This window comes from Lissotriton helveticus, chromosome 2_1, assembly GCF_964261635.1.
Source record: "Lissotriton helveticus chromosome 2_1, aLisHel1.1, whole genome shotgun sequence".
NCBI lineage: Eukaryota > Metazoa > Chordata > Amphibia > Caudata > Salamandridae > Lissotriton > Lissotriton helveticus.
This window is the reverse complement of record NC_136059.1, coordinates 2,014,849,919-2,014,864,546: the sequence shown is the minus strand read 5'-3', so window position 1 is coordinate 2,014,864,546 and position 14,628 is coordinate 2,014,849,919.

Genomic DNA, 14,628 nt, shown 5'->3' with positions numbered 1-14,628 from the left:
GCCTTCTGAGTCCTGACTGTGTGAAACTGAATTTGTTCCGCACAAATGTTTCCTTGGGCTATTTACATGCTGCCTAAGTAGCTGTCAACAAACTGTAGCAACAATGTAATGTGTTGTTGAGTGAACAATGTACCCAATACCGTGGATCTTGTTTTCCAGGTAGGGGCATGTATGCCTAAATCATAAGCCAATGTATAGTTCATCCTGCTAGTAAGTACTACATGGCATGCTGCATGTCAGTCATCATAAGTAGTGGCATTCATTAGATGTGGCATCATTGTTGCACCACATAGCACATCTCTGCTTCTTACAAAGGCACTTGCAATGCCAGTGCATAGCGCTGTAAAGGTGTGAAATGGACGTGTATGCGGGTCAAATGGCTTTGCAAATATGGACTTCATACTGAACACACTGTGACACTGTCTGATCACAGCAATAGTTTCAGCTCAAGAATCACATGACTACATGAATGTCACCTGGTGAGCAACATAATGTACATTTGTTTTGAACTGATCTGAGACCATGATGTATGTTAACTGGTTTCTTATGTCTATGAGTTTTATCATTTTTATTCATGACAACCTAGGATTTACTTGGACTCATGAGGTTTAGCTGATAACACAGTATGTGCTGCACAAACTTTGCAGTATGCTTTTGATGTGTGTGGCCCACACAGTGATCATATGAATGACACCATTTATAAATTCATCTCAAATGAATGCAAGAATTGTCTATCTACATTTGTCAGTTATGTACACATTGACTGACACATGTCCAAAAGATAACATGACTGCAGAAGAGGAAATACATTTCTGGCCTAGAAGACGAGGTACTCACACATCTGTGAGGTGGCTAAGGGCTTCCGCTGGATGTATCGCCTCTATAAGAAACAGAAGGCAGCCAAGACATTGATGGCAAATGTCCCAGAGAAGAAAAAACTATGGAAATGGCAAGGTGTCCTCCATAGACATAGGCAATGGAGGTGGGAATGTTTTGCAGGCTGGACCATGTCAAGCACCAACACCAGCCCCAGGCCCCAGACAGGCTGCGCCCTCCACTTTTGGACAATCTTTCGTCCAGGGAATGTCCACCCAAGATGTGGATTTTTTAAACTCAAAATATGTGGCCTAGAATTACAGATGGCTACAATGTTGAAGAAAATGGACCACATGCAGCAATGTATGGACCATTTCATAAGCCAATTCTAGTGGCCATTTTGTATATAGTTTTTATTACTTATGTTGTTATTAGGATTAGTCATAGTGTAGGTGTAGGTGTAGCGTAGTTATAGTAGGTAGTGTTAGGTAGGGTAGTTAGTTATTTTACTTCCACATATGTTTTAGTCTCATTTATATTCTATTTTTCTATACTTCATGGTGGGTGGGTGTTTTGATACGTCTTTCATTTAAAAATATATAAAAAAGAAAAAAGAAATTTAAATGTGTTTTACAACTTTACATCTTAGTTTATGTATAGGATAAGTATGTTTATGTCCATTGTGCATTGATGTGTTAAGGGTAGGGGGGCTGATGTTTTGAGATCTAATGTGATACATGTTTAGCTTAGGATAAGTTAAGTTAAGTAAGGTAGGTTACTCATAGTTAGGATAGATATATATATATAGATTGAGCTTTACATTTTAAGATAGTTTAGTATAAGTTATATAGATAGTTTGTTACCGACTTTTCATTGTTCGTAAAATGTAGGTTTTGTCAAAATTTGATCTTATTGATTGTTGGCCAACATTTAGAAATGCTGATGTTTGAGTCATTGGGCATATGGAATGGAATGTAAACTAGAATTTGTGTTTGAGTGATTAGGCATTGAAAAATGTAGCAGATTGCAGATCCATGATAATGTATTTGGACATGTTATGTCAACACTTGGGAATCAACAGTTTTGCGCAGACACTCTTGTGGCTTGACATACATATGGCTATGATTTTACTAATGGCTATGCAGAGAACACTTGTATGTGTATGTATCAAGAATCAGTATCAACTATGTGTAGTGATGATATATTTGGGTACATAGGTGCTGTTTCTTACACAGATGGACAGGACGTAAACACTACACATTGTCAGTCTAGGTATTGTTATAGCTATTTCATGTTCATGGTCAACTAGTTATTGTGTTACAAGTAGTAAATTCATATCACTGACCACCACAATGTCTGTATATTGGACAAGTTGAGTGGCAGAGATGGTGTATGGAGTACACAGGTACAACTTTGCACACCTCTTGGTTACTTGAATGACTGATTTCACTTGCTGTACATGTTGATTATTTTAAACAGTATCATTTATGTTTTATATTCCAATATTTGAACATGGATTGAAATATTGACATTGTAATACTTACCAGACATAGATCGAGTCCTTATGCACTCTTTCACGAGTGCTCAAATTTATTTACACACAACAATCACGGTGACGGTGAAATTGGTCAAACATAAAACAAAGGGACATTGCTCTTGTCACACAAGTCGGGAAGCTGCACTCATGTTGTCAGTGTTTTGAGGATTGAAAAAAGCAAGTTCTCTGAACTTTGATTTGTGAGGTAGACATTGTTTTTGGCATAATGTTTTGAACTTGAGACATGAAGAAAATAATGATTGACGGGCACAGGTGTAACCTGTATGGAGAGGATATTGTCTCTTGGTAATATTTGTCAACACTGGAGAGAACATTCTCTTGGTAAACAACACCTGCGACATCTTGTGATTTTAGTGTCCTGTCTTCCACTTAAATTGAGTTGCAGTAGAGTCATCTTCATCAGAAGATTCGGCTTGTTGCTCAGTTTGCTCTTCAGTTGCAGGGTGTGTTGGAGTAGGGAGACCAACAGCAGTGGCAGAGGAGGTGTGAAGTACAGCATTGTCCTGTGTCAAGATGTTAGTCAGAAGCACATCAAAATGTGCTGTTTTCTGATGACAGTTAATAACACTCTATGATACCCAGACATTGTAGCATGGCAAGTGTCCTTTTTTGTTGCATGTAAAGTAGGATATCATAACATTTTTCTAGATGTTTTGCCACCGCCCTGATGCCACTTTGTGTTGGCATTTGTTCATGCCTCAGACTCATTATTGCAGATATGTTGGATAATAATTGGGTGAGGCCAGGGGTTGGATTGTTAATGGTTTGTTCCTGATCCATATTTACAGATTTACAGATTTAGAGTTCAGGCTTCTGAGGATGGCCTGCCGTGTGCCACTCACACTCTCCACAGACACAGGCAGACCTGCAGCTCTCTGAGAAGGTAGTGTTTCTTTCTTTCCTACACTCATTACTGGACTAACTTAAATCTATGTACAACTAGCGTGTGCAGGAGACCTTAGAGTTCTTTGTCTGTGGTTTTCCACAATCTAGTGAGAGGGGTGGGTCTCCCTACCCTTTTGCACTGCACTTACGCCTAAGTTCACCCTATAATATTTGTGTACTCCCTTAGAGCGCCATCACCCCACTAGAACAACCAACATGTGTGCAGTGTCTTCATTTCCAACTTGTGACAGGGCCATCCCGTAGGAGGACCCCAGGTGCCCCAGGGGTACCATGAGGAGTGGATTGACAACATTGGATTGTGGCCAACGGACACTTCCAGGCCCAGAAGTATGTGAAGTGGAGCCAGAGGAGGAAAAGCTGGCAGATAGCAGCTCAGCGGTAGATGGAGAGTGGGAACCAGAACTGAGAGTCCCAAATAAGGGTCTGATTGCGCAGGACAAGACCCAGACCGGACGCGAGGAGAGACGAAACAGGGCATCAGTGTCGACCACCCAAGGAAAAGGCCAAACGGACAAGGCAGCTGTGGCTCCATTACTGGGCCACATCTTCAGGCAAGTAACCTGGGCAACTGGTCGTTGTGTGAGTGGCTCATTCTTAACTCACACATGTTTTGAGGCAGAGAGACAGACCTGCACTTCTTCACCTATTTATTTGTTTTATTTTTTTGTGCTGTGTTAAAGTCTGCCAGGGTGAAGACAAAACCTGGGATGGGGAAGTGTATGGACTCAAAGGGCCAAAGGGTTCTAACAGCTTGTCCTTTCTTGATTCTCCCGAGTGTGCTTCGGTACAGAAGAGGACCGTAAGGATGAAGGACTACAGCGGGGCAACCCCATGAGGCGAGGGGTAAATGACAAAGAAAGAGAAGGAGAGGAGTGATACAGACAAAAGAGAATCATGATCATACAAAGAAAGGGTTCCTGGTTTATCTCCCTCCTAGGGATTTCTTTGTTTGTTATTGTTAATAGAACATCGACTAAGCAATCACTACATAGTCCCTTTGTGTCAACCAGTTGGTTTTGGTTATTGTTTCAGGGCTGCTGCTGCTGCTTACTAGGGTGTCACTCATGGTGGTTGCCTTCCTGAACATTATAGTTGTTTTTTTGGTAGGCCTGGGCGGTAAATTCCGTTCGCAGAATTTGCGGAATTTGGGTAATTTCGCGTTCCGCGGAGAACGCAAAATTGCCCAAAATTCTGCCTTCCGTGACCTCGCGAAATGTTTTGCTTGTTCGCGTTCGCAAATGCGTGACGCGATATATTTCCCTCAACCATGCAAACAGAGAGTGCGAACAGTAAAAAAGCATTGCGAATCAGCAATTGCGCGTGTTCGTGGAATTTTTGAATTTGTTCACAGAGAATTTTTTACCGTTTCGCGGTGATTCACGTAACGCGATTACGCAAATTCCTCCCACCCCGATTTTTTGGGTAACCGCTTTCCTATTACGGCATCGCTTAGGACGATGGGCCAGTTTCTCTTGATTATGCTGCATAGGCTACTTTTCTATATATTGTATGTTAAGATTAGCCTAGTATTTTCTTTTTCATGTGTTGCATGATCTGTTTTGTGATGGCCTAGACTCACTATGTGATGTTTTGAATAGTAAGTCTGCTCTACACTGATCCCTTGTTCTTATAATAGCTGTGCTGATCGTACTTTCCGAATAGCCCCTAGCTAAAAATCGTGCTTTGCTTTCTGCCTGTGCGCTTTTTAAGTCTATGTCGCTGCTACAAATTCTTCTCACCCTTCTCCGTATGGAATACTATGTATGGTGTGCTTAGGGTGGGAGCTTGACGCGTGCAAGATCGTGTTGCCAGATTTCGGTTTGCGATGTCATTTGGTTTCTATTTGTTTATTGACTATAAAAACTTCTACATCTAGAAAGCAAACTGAAGGGTCACTGATATCAAATGTAAAATGTAGGTTAATGTTGTCATTATTCTGTGAGATAAACTTTATTGCACTTTCCTTGCTGCCCTGACAGATTACGAAAAGGTTCTCTGTGTATCTTATTCATTTGACCACATGTTTATCAAGTATTTTCTTAAGGTGGTATTGAGGATCATTTCTTCCCACCATCCCATGTGGAGGCAGGCATAACTTGGTGAAAAGCTAGCCCCCACTACCACACCTCTGATCTCTTGGAATATTTGTTGCTGAAACATGAAAAATTTGATTTCTAAGCAGAATTTGGTCATGCTGATTAACATTTTGTTATGTTGGTATTGACCTATTGCTCTAGTGCCTAGAAAATGCTCCAACGCTCTAATATCGTCCTTATGATGTATACTGGTATACAATGCAGACACATCTAGATTCATTAACAGGTAGTCCTCTTCCCATTCACAGTCATAGATGTGTCTCAAAAAGTCAGTTGTATCATGTACGTATGATGGTAGGGCACGCACATGTTCCTGCAATAAATAGTCAATATAGTGCAATATATTTTACAGCAGGCTTTTTTTCGCTGAGAGGATCGGTCTTCCTGGTGGCTTGGCAGAGTCTTTATGAACCTTTGGAATGAAATAGATTACAAGCATTGTCGTTTGATCATTAAAAAAATATATATATTTGTCTTGGTTTAATAGTCCTGCACTTTTCCATGCAAATATTTTCGAATACAATTCATTTTAAATGGGATTGATGATTTGGTTATTGCTTCTTTTGCAGCAATTGCGATCATTTAGTTGCTGCATTGCTTCCTCCGTGTATTGTGTTTTAGGCCATATTACTATATTTCTGCCTTTATCGGAATTCCTTATGACAATTTGGTCATTGTCTTGAAGTTTCTCTATTAGTTGACAATATTTATACTTTTATGCACTCTGATGTATTTGAGGTCTTTGTGTTTGATGATTGAGTTCCTTTATTTGTGCTGTTACCTGTTCATTGAATATGTCTGTTGCATCCCTTGGCATAATGGGTTGAAATGTGGATTTCGGTTTGAAGCCTGTATTGCTGGTATGAAAGACATTATTGTGTTGATATTCCAATGCCTTCTGGGTAGATATTGGCTGATCTTGTGTGGTCTGTTCAGTTTGTAGTGCTTGCAGGTCACAGAGCAATTGCACATCCGATGCTATCATTTTATTTGGACTGGCCAAAGGGACTACCTCTATTGCCTATTCATTATCATTTGTTTTGCGAAGGAGATGGAATGTCCTCAATTTGAACTTGAAATTCCCAAAAATATTTCTAATGAATCTAAGAAATTAAACAATAAGGCCAACTAATGAGAATGATCCTAATGAAATCGAGGAATTAACAGAAAACAACTTTCGAGCCCTGACAACAATGCAATCATTGGAATCTATAAGTGCTGGTGAAAGTGAAGTGAGTAACACCCAAGAATATCTCGAACAAGCTGGAATCACCCGGGTTGGAGGACACAGCAAATTTAAGAAAAATTCCAGAACCATACCGCACACCATGATTGACACCATCGATGTATTTAATGATGCAGTAACATCAGACCTTAAAGATTTAGTGAAAAAATCTAGTGCTGGAATCCAACACTACAATATGCCACAAAAATATTGGGATGCTATTAAATCTTTAAAAGATGACAACAATATTGAAATAAAACCATCTGATAAAGGCGGTAATATGGTCATAATGAATAAACAACACTATTACAGGGAAGCCAGTTGGAAGATGAAGAATGCTACACTCCTATACATCGGAAGGAATATGTGATATGCATAGAACGATATCATCAGCTATTAGGGATCTGGAGAGATGAGGGCATGCTGAATCAGGATGAATACCTGTTCCTCTATTGTGACACACCAAACCTACCTGAGTTCTATCATCTTCCAAAAATTCACAAACATTTCACCAATCCCCCTGGAAGACCGATTGTGGCCTCTATCAATAGCTTACTAGAAAATACCGCTATTTATATAGATTCCTTCCTGGCTCCAATAGTGAAGGATTTGGCATCCTATATACAGGACACCCAAGACTTCGTAAGACTAATTGAAGGTGTCACCTGGGAAGAAGACATGCTACTGATAACTTTGGACATTACCAGCCTATATACTTGCATCCTTCATACAGATGGACTGATAGCAATCAAATGGTTTTTGGGCAAAAGACACCCTAAATTCATGAAACATAATGCCATGATACTAGAGATCTGCTACTGCTTATATAACAACATTTTCACCTTTGCAGGCCAGCTGTACCAACAAAAACGGGGTACGGTGATGGGTACGTGCTTCGCCCCCAGCTACGCGAATGTATTTGTCGTCTGGTGGGAGAAGCACGTAGCCTGCGGGGAAGAGAATGACCTATGGTTGGACAAGATTATACTATGGTCAAGGTACATCGATGACCTTTTTATTGCTTGGCGCGGTACTCGTTCCTCGGCTGAGGAATACATTGCTGCACTAAACAATAATGTTTTTAATCTGATATTCACAGGAACGATTAGTGACAACACAGTGAATTATCTCAACCTAGAGGTCTACGTGGAGAATAACATACTATTAACACGTCTTTTCAGAAAGCCGACGGCAGGGAACGCTGTTCTCCACGCAGGAAGTCACCATCCTAAAAGCTTAATTAAAAGCGTACCCTATGGGGAACTCTTGCTCCTTAAGCGCAACCGTACCACGGATGTTAGCTTTAATATAGCTAAAGATGAAGCATCATAACGCTTCAGAGAAAGAGGGTATACTAGGGGAGATCTAAAATTGGCAGAAACTAAAGTGCAGAAAACTGAAAGAAAAAGTCTCCTGGCTTCTAAAAGTAAGAACATAGATCCCAGCGGAACACCTGCATGTATGATTACTAAGTACAATGAGAAATAAGCTAGCATTGTACAAATTTTCAAAAAGAACTGGCACATTCTCTTGACAGACAGAGTGTTAAAACATCACCTTCCAGACCGCCCCCCCATTACTTACAGGAGACGCCCCTCTATTGGGGATCAGTTAATTCATAGCCATTTCAGACAGTCAGGATTAGTAAAAAACAAACTGGGTATAAATGGCTTTTTACATGTAAAAATTGCAAAGCCTGTAAATTTAGTATTAAGAAGACAACTTTTGAAGGCAGACCGGGGGATCCCAGGCCTGTCTGGGCCATCAAACAGTTCCTGAATTGCAATTCTGATTTCACCATATACTGCCTGACCTGCCCCTGTAAAAAACAATATATCGGCAGATGATTAATCCAACTAAAAAGCGTATATTAGAACACATGCGCGCAATTACGAATAAAGATGCTGCCTATCCTGTTGCTCGTCATTTTGAAACACACCATCAGATAATGATAGATAATACTTTATTTGATTTAAAAAAATCATAAAAGGGTGGACTTACCACCATGCAAGCAACATTTTCATCATAAAAACAACACAAAATCAACTTTGAATCAACTTAAAAACTAATATCATAAAATATGCAAAATTAGCGGGGAAAGGTCTAAAAGGAAAAATAATAAAAGGAGTCTTGTGTGTTCGTTCTGGATACACATTATTTTGAACTCGTAATAAGAAGGGGAGAGGTGAAAAGGTATGGGAGAATAATAGGAGTTCACACAGGGGGCACGTTAACTCGTAATACAAAAAGGCGACCGTTTGGAGAGGAGGGGAAAGGAGTGGAAGAGTCCGTGGCCGGCCAAAGCCTGGCCTATTGTCCGGAGACCTCTTTGATTGCTGCCCTGTTTTCCAGCTCTATAGCAGCGAGGTTCCAAAACGTTATGGTTTTAAATGAGAGTTCTATCCAAGTTCCACTTAGGCATCTTATCACCGCCGCCCTACAAGTTCTCACCTGGGCTTCTCTTAGAAGTGATTGAAGAAGCATTTTTCTAAGATTCTGAAGTGCCGGGCATATGCATATAAGGTGCAGTAAAGACTCTGCGCCGTTGCCACAGAGGCGGCAGTCGGGAGTTTCCCACAGCCGTAGCCATCTTGGAGTGAGATCTTTGGTCGAAAAGCAGCCCAGCCTTAACAGGGTTAGTTTCCTTTTGTAGTGGTCCCTAAAGCATTCTTTCAAATATTCCTGAGGTTTTAAGTGGGTATATGACGGCAAAACGATCCAGGCTTGGTTTTTGCCAGCCATTGCCGCTTTATCCATGAGTAATGATGCTTGTTTGACTGCTTTCTTGGTTATCAGCTTGAAAGCAGAATAAGTCATGGGCAAAAGCCAGGATTCTTCCAGTTTTAATGCTTTGAGAGCTTGCCTCAAGGTCTTATATATTGAGCCCGGAAGCCCGGCCTGTTTTTCAACTTCTAACCAGCAAAGGTGCGCCAGGGATTCGTCTGCTGCGTCCCTCATGCACCAATAATATTTGACGAGTGCTCCTTGTCGTGCTGGGAGCTGGTTAGTAAGACCAAACTCCAAACGAATTTGGGCTTGAGAGATATGACGCGGGATTGAGAAAAGGTTTTTGAACAGCCTGGATTGGGCGAGATTTAACACTGCGAAGTCCCGGGTTGCCAATAATTCAGAACCATATGTTAGTGATGGCAGAAATTTAGCGGCTGCCATCTTAAGAATGTGGCCAGTGGAATGTCCGTTTAATTGCTTTTGGACAGTTTTAAAAGCAAATTGAAGCTGCTTGGCTTTGGATTTCCCCTGTTCCAAGTGCTGTTTAAACTTTAATCGGTGGTCCAATAGGATTCCCAGGTATTTATATTGAACTACCTGGGTTAGAGAGGTAGAATGTATCTTCCAGACGAAGTTTTGTTTTTTCTTTCTTGAGCCGCAGAAGCATAGGATGTTTGTTTTTTTTAGGTTTATAATCAGTTGTGCGTTGGAGAGGTACTGCGACAGTTTGGAGATCAAGCGTTGTAGACCGATGGGGGTTTTTGAGAGGAGCACAATGTCGTCTGCATATTGAAGACTTATTATAGGTGAGTTGTCCAATTTTGGTGGATCCCCCTGAATGGTACGCAGGTCACTTTCTAGGTCCGCGGTGTAGATGTTGAAGAGGCTGGGGGCTAGTACGCAGCCTTGCTTTAAACCGTTGGTTGTGTGGAATTTCTTTGTCAGGCGTTGACCATCTCCTTTTTTCACTTGGACCCAAGAATCTGAATAAAGCTCAATTATTGCTCCCAACCACTGTGGCGGCACGCCCCAGGCTTTCATTTTGGCCCAAAGATTGGATCTAGGCACTTTGTCAAAGGCCGCTTTTAGGTCCAGAAAACAAGTGTACAGCGGGGTGGAGTTGTGGCTTGCTTTGTTAACAAGGAGGGTTAACGCGGATAGGTTGGTCAAGGTACCCAGTCCTGGCCAAAAGCCTGTTTGTGTCCGAGGAATTATCCCTGTGCTGCTCACCCAGGATTCCAGTTCCACCAACAAGTTGGAAGCATAGATCTTGGCCTCCACATCTATTAAGGGTATCAGCCTATAGTTGTTAGGGTCTGAGCGGGACCCGGATTTGTAGATTGGGTGAAGAATGCTGCCTCTCCATCAATCGGGAATGTTCCCGGTCTTTAGGCTGTGACCAAATAAAGGTGTTAGTTGGCTGGCCCAAAACGTTGGGTCTTTCCTAAATAAGGCATTGGGGAGCCCGTTTGGTCCGGGTGCTCCATCTGCTCTCAATGTTTTTATGGTGTTTGAGACCTGCTTTAATGAGAATGGTTCCATGTCTCCCGTATTCTTTGATGGCCGTGAATTCCTAATGATTTTTGGAGCTAGCTTTGTGCTCAGGCTGGAGCGAGGGAGCTCCTCAGGACGCTCGGCGTTATTATCCGTGAGTGAATTGTGTGGGGAATTATATAATAAGTCAATGTGACTACTCCAGAGCTGGTCCGTCATGTCTGAGTTAAGCTGGCGATGTTTGCCATTTAGCATAAAGTTTATTTTTGCCCAAAAATCTTTTGAATTCTGCAATTTGCTTGCGTGGAGTATGGAGCACGCTAATTTTTCTTAATGCATTCGCTTGGCCAGATTGATCTCTCTTTTTAGTTCTTTTTTTAGAGATTCGATTGTGTTCAGCGTAGGTTGTGATAGCTGAGGGTCTATTTTGCGTTCGGCCCTTAGGAATGCGTTTAATTGCATTTTTAGCTGGCGCAGTTTCGGGGTGTACCATTCCCCACCTCTTTTTCTTCTGGGTTTGCGTCCTCTATTGTTGGATTGGTGTTTCTTGTTGATCTCCATTACGAAGTTTTCCCAAGTTTTAACTGTGTCTCTCGATGTTTCAGATAGTTGGAGCAATGTGTGGCATAACGCCATTAGGATAGGGAGATTCCCTTCGTTCCAGTGTAGCCGTTTTAGGTTAAAGATTTTTGTGTTCAAGGACAGAGGCGCGGCCTTCACCGACTTTGTAGGTTGGATGTTCAGGATAAGGTCTGTGGAAAATGATCGCTTTCTCCGCACTCCTGAATCTGGAAGTCACTAATATGATGAAATAGATCAGGGTCAGCCAGGGTATAATCTAAGGTGGAGCCTGAGTTCTTGGAGTCCCTCGTTAGGGCGGCTGGTCTGTCCAGATGGCCTCTCCCATTTAGGGTGTACAGATGAAGAGCTTCCAGTTCTGAGGCGCATTTCCTTCCCAATGCATTTTGTCTGCATTGGTTGCCCTGCCGTGGCTCGATGTGAATGGGGAGGATTTCCTCCTGACCCCAAATAGGTTCAGATTAAAATCTCCCGTTATTATCATGTTTTCACTTGGGTAGATTGATTTCAGTGACTTGATTGTGGTGACTAGTTGTTTTATCCTCTTCCCTTTATGTTTTCTGCTGGGGTGCATGTAGAGATTCATATTAGAGACCCAGGTTTGGGGAAATTTCCACTTTGATACATTGCATCCATGTAGAGTCTAAGTCGATGCTAGTTGATGTCCAGGTAAACTCTGTCGATGTAAAAATGGATAGGCCCCCTTTGGCCCTGCCGGAGCGTCCATCCTTCTGGGCTGGAACAAAGAATTCTTTCTATCCCACTAGAGGCGAGTTTTTGATCTGCCATGTTTCTTGAAACAAAAGTATTTTGAATTGGGTTATAAACTCAATAAAGTCGTCTTCCTCCAGCTTTGCATTTAAACCATTGATGTTCCATGAGCAGATCGTGCAGCCCTGCTTATCCCCCTTCGTTAGTCTACTGTCAGTTCAAGCTGCATTCCTCTGGGATTGTGCCCGAGTAGCGTGTTGGGGCCTTTCGGGCATATCTGCCTCTTGGTGAGCGAAAGTGATTGTGATTTGCCTTAGTCGCTGCGCTTCCGCTTCGATACCGCTTCTTAAATCTGGCCCTTTGGCGTTTTTTAAGAGGCTTATTTTAGGGTTTTGTTTCCGCAGCGGGCTGGGATATCGTGCGGGCTCCAATTTTTTTAATTCAATGCCCCATGCGGCGAAAGCCTCCCTATGAGACAGGACTAGGTCTGTGATGGTGTGATTGGTCCACGTTGTAATCGTCGAGTCAGAGCCTGATAGAAGAGGGTTTGGTTTGAACTCTATTAATTCGAGGTCGCTCGATTTTAGGTGTCGCAGACCTGGTAGTTCTTCTAGAAGTCTTAATATGGCCCCTCTGTTCAGGATATCGTAGGACCCTCTTGAACAATATTGTGGAGTAAACTCGATTTTGTTGCTTGACGTGGACCTGTTTGGGATTTTTGGTCGTCTGCTCTCTTCATTAGGTGGAGGGGCCGATCCTACCTGGTCCCCCTCTAGCTCTAATGTGTGTGAGTTTATCATCTGTACGCTATTGGCAAAATCTTGTCCGTTGGAGACTGGAGCTGATAGTGCATGAGGTTCTCCGCCATGTGTGTTTCGTGAATTGGTTCCCTTGATCTTTGCGGCATTGTCTGAGTTGGCTTGACTTTTGATGCCTGGGGCTTTGCTAGGTGAGTTATTATCGCTTGAATCCTTCCTTTGATTAATGTTTATGTTTTTTCCCGGCTCTTGAAGTGGTACCTTACAATCTGGTTTTTGTCCCGCGGATTTAAAGATGCTGAACACTTTTAATGTGTTCTGGTTTGTAGTTGTATCACCTATTGCTCCTTTTGGAATTAAAGTTGAGGGTGCCTTGGTGGGTGGGTGAACCGTCGGCATGGACCCTTGCTCTGGCGTTGTTCTAGTTTGTGGTAAAACGCTCTCGGGGTGCTGTTTGGCTTCCTTGATCTCAGAGTTGTTGATGGGTTTTTCCGAAGAGGTTTGTGGAACCCATCGGTTATGTGCTTTCGCGTTTCTAGCTTTTCTTAGTCGCTTCCGTTCTCTCTTTGTGAGCGTTGGAGCCTGTTTGATGTGATTTGCGATTGGAGCGACGTTGGGAATTGGCTCCTGAATTAACTCGGCTGCCTCTATGCGGTTAACTGAGTTATATTCGTCTAGGCTTGCTGGCGACCTGTTTTCATTTGCTGGGGGGGAGTGTAGATGGTCTTGAGATTCCGGGCTCTCTTCGCCCCTGCTAGCATTGGGCAGCCTTGTCAGCCTGCCGGGGCCCTCTTTAGAGTGCCGATTGCCAGTTGATTCACTTGTTGTTGTGGTTGTTTCCGTTCTTTCGGTGAATCCTTAACAGCCCCCAGTATCTGGGTCATCAGACTGGGTACTGTGGCCAGTTTGTCTATTATGTTGGAGCAGTGGCAAGTGTAGAGAGTCTGATCCTTATTTAGTTGAACCTTAGTGATCATGGTGTTTAAGTCTTGTAAGTTTGCTTCAATCCCCTGGACGTGGAACGCCAGGAGGTTGAGCAGGTCAACTTGAGTATCCAGTTTGTCCGCGTGATAGGACATGGCCGCTCCTATGGTTTCCATTGTCTTTAATAGTTGCGGCCAAATGGAAACCGTTTGGCTGATCTCTGGCGATTCCCCCTGAGAGTGTCTGGGGATGGGGATGGGTGATATAGCAGAGTAGACAAAGGGGTCTGATTGGGTAAAATGCTCACGCAGTCGGTCATTCTCTGGCCTTTTGTCGGTACTCTCATCCTTCCCTGGACCTTGATTGTATTGAGCTGATAGCTCGCGTGTACCTCTTTCGAGTTTTGCTGTCTCAAATGCTGTTAAATTTAGTTCCTGTGGCTTCGATGGCAGACTGTCTTTGATAGCATCCATGTCTTCATTAACTTGTCCGGTGGAAAGAGAGCAATGCTTTTTTCCCAAACCCGGCGTGAGCTGTCTGGACGTTGGACTGTGAGAGTTTGCCTGTGGCGTTGGGCACGGTTTTTCAACGCGGGGTTGCACCTGAGACTGCGGGGTTAATCCCTCAATTGTAGTCGGGGACGTGTTCTGAATTATATGTACACTCTGCTCTAGAAAAACCAAGTCATCAGTTGCGTCCGGGGCCCAGTGTACTAGGGCACGCGCCGGTAGTGTGTGGGTCATTTGTGGTAATTGAAAGGGTGGATCCCCCTTAGCTTGCTTTGAGTCTTTAGCTGTTTGTTGGGTCTTTGAAACGTTTGACCAGAGAGGG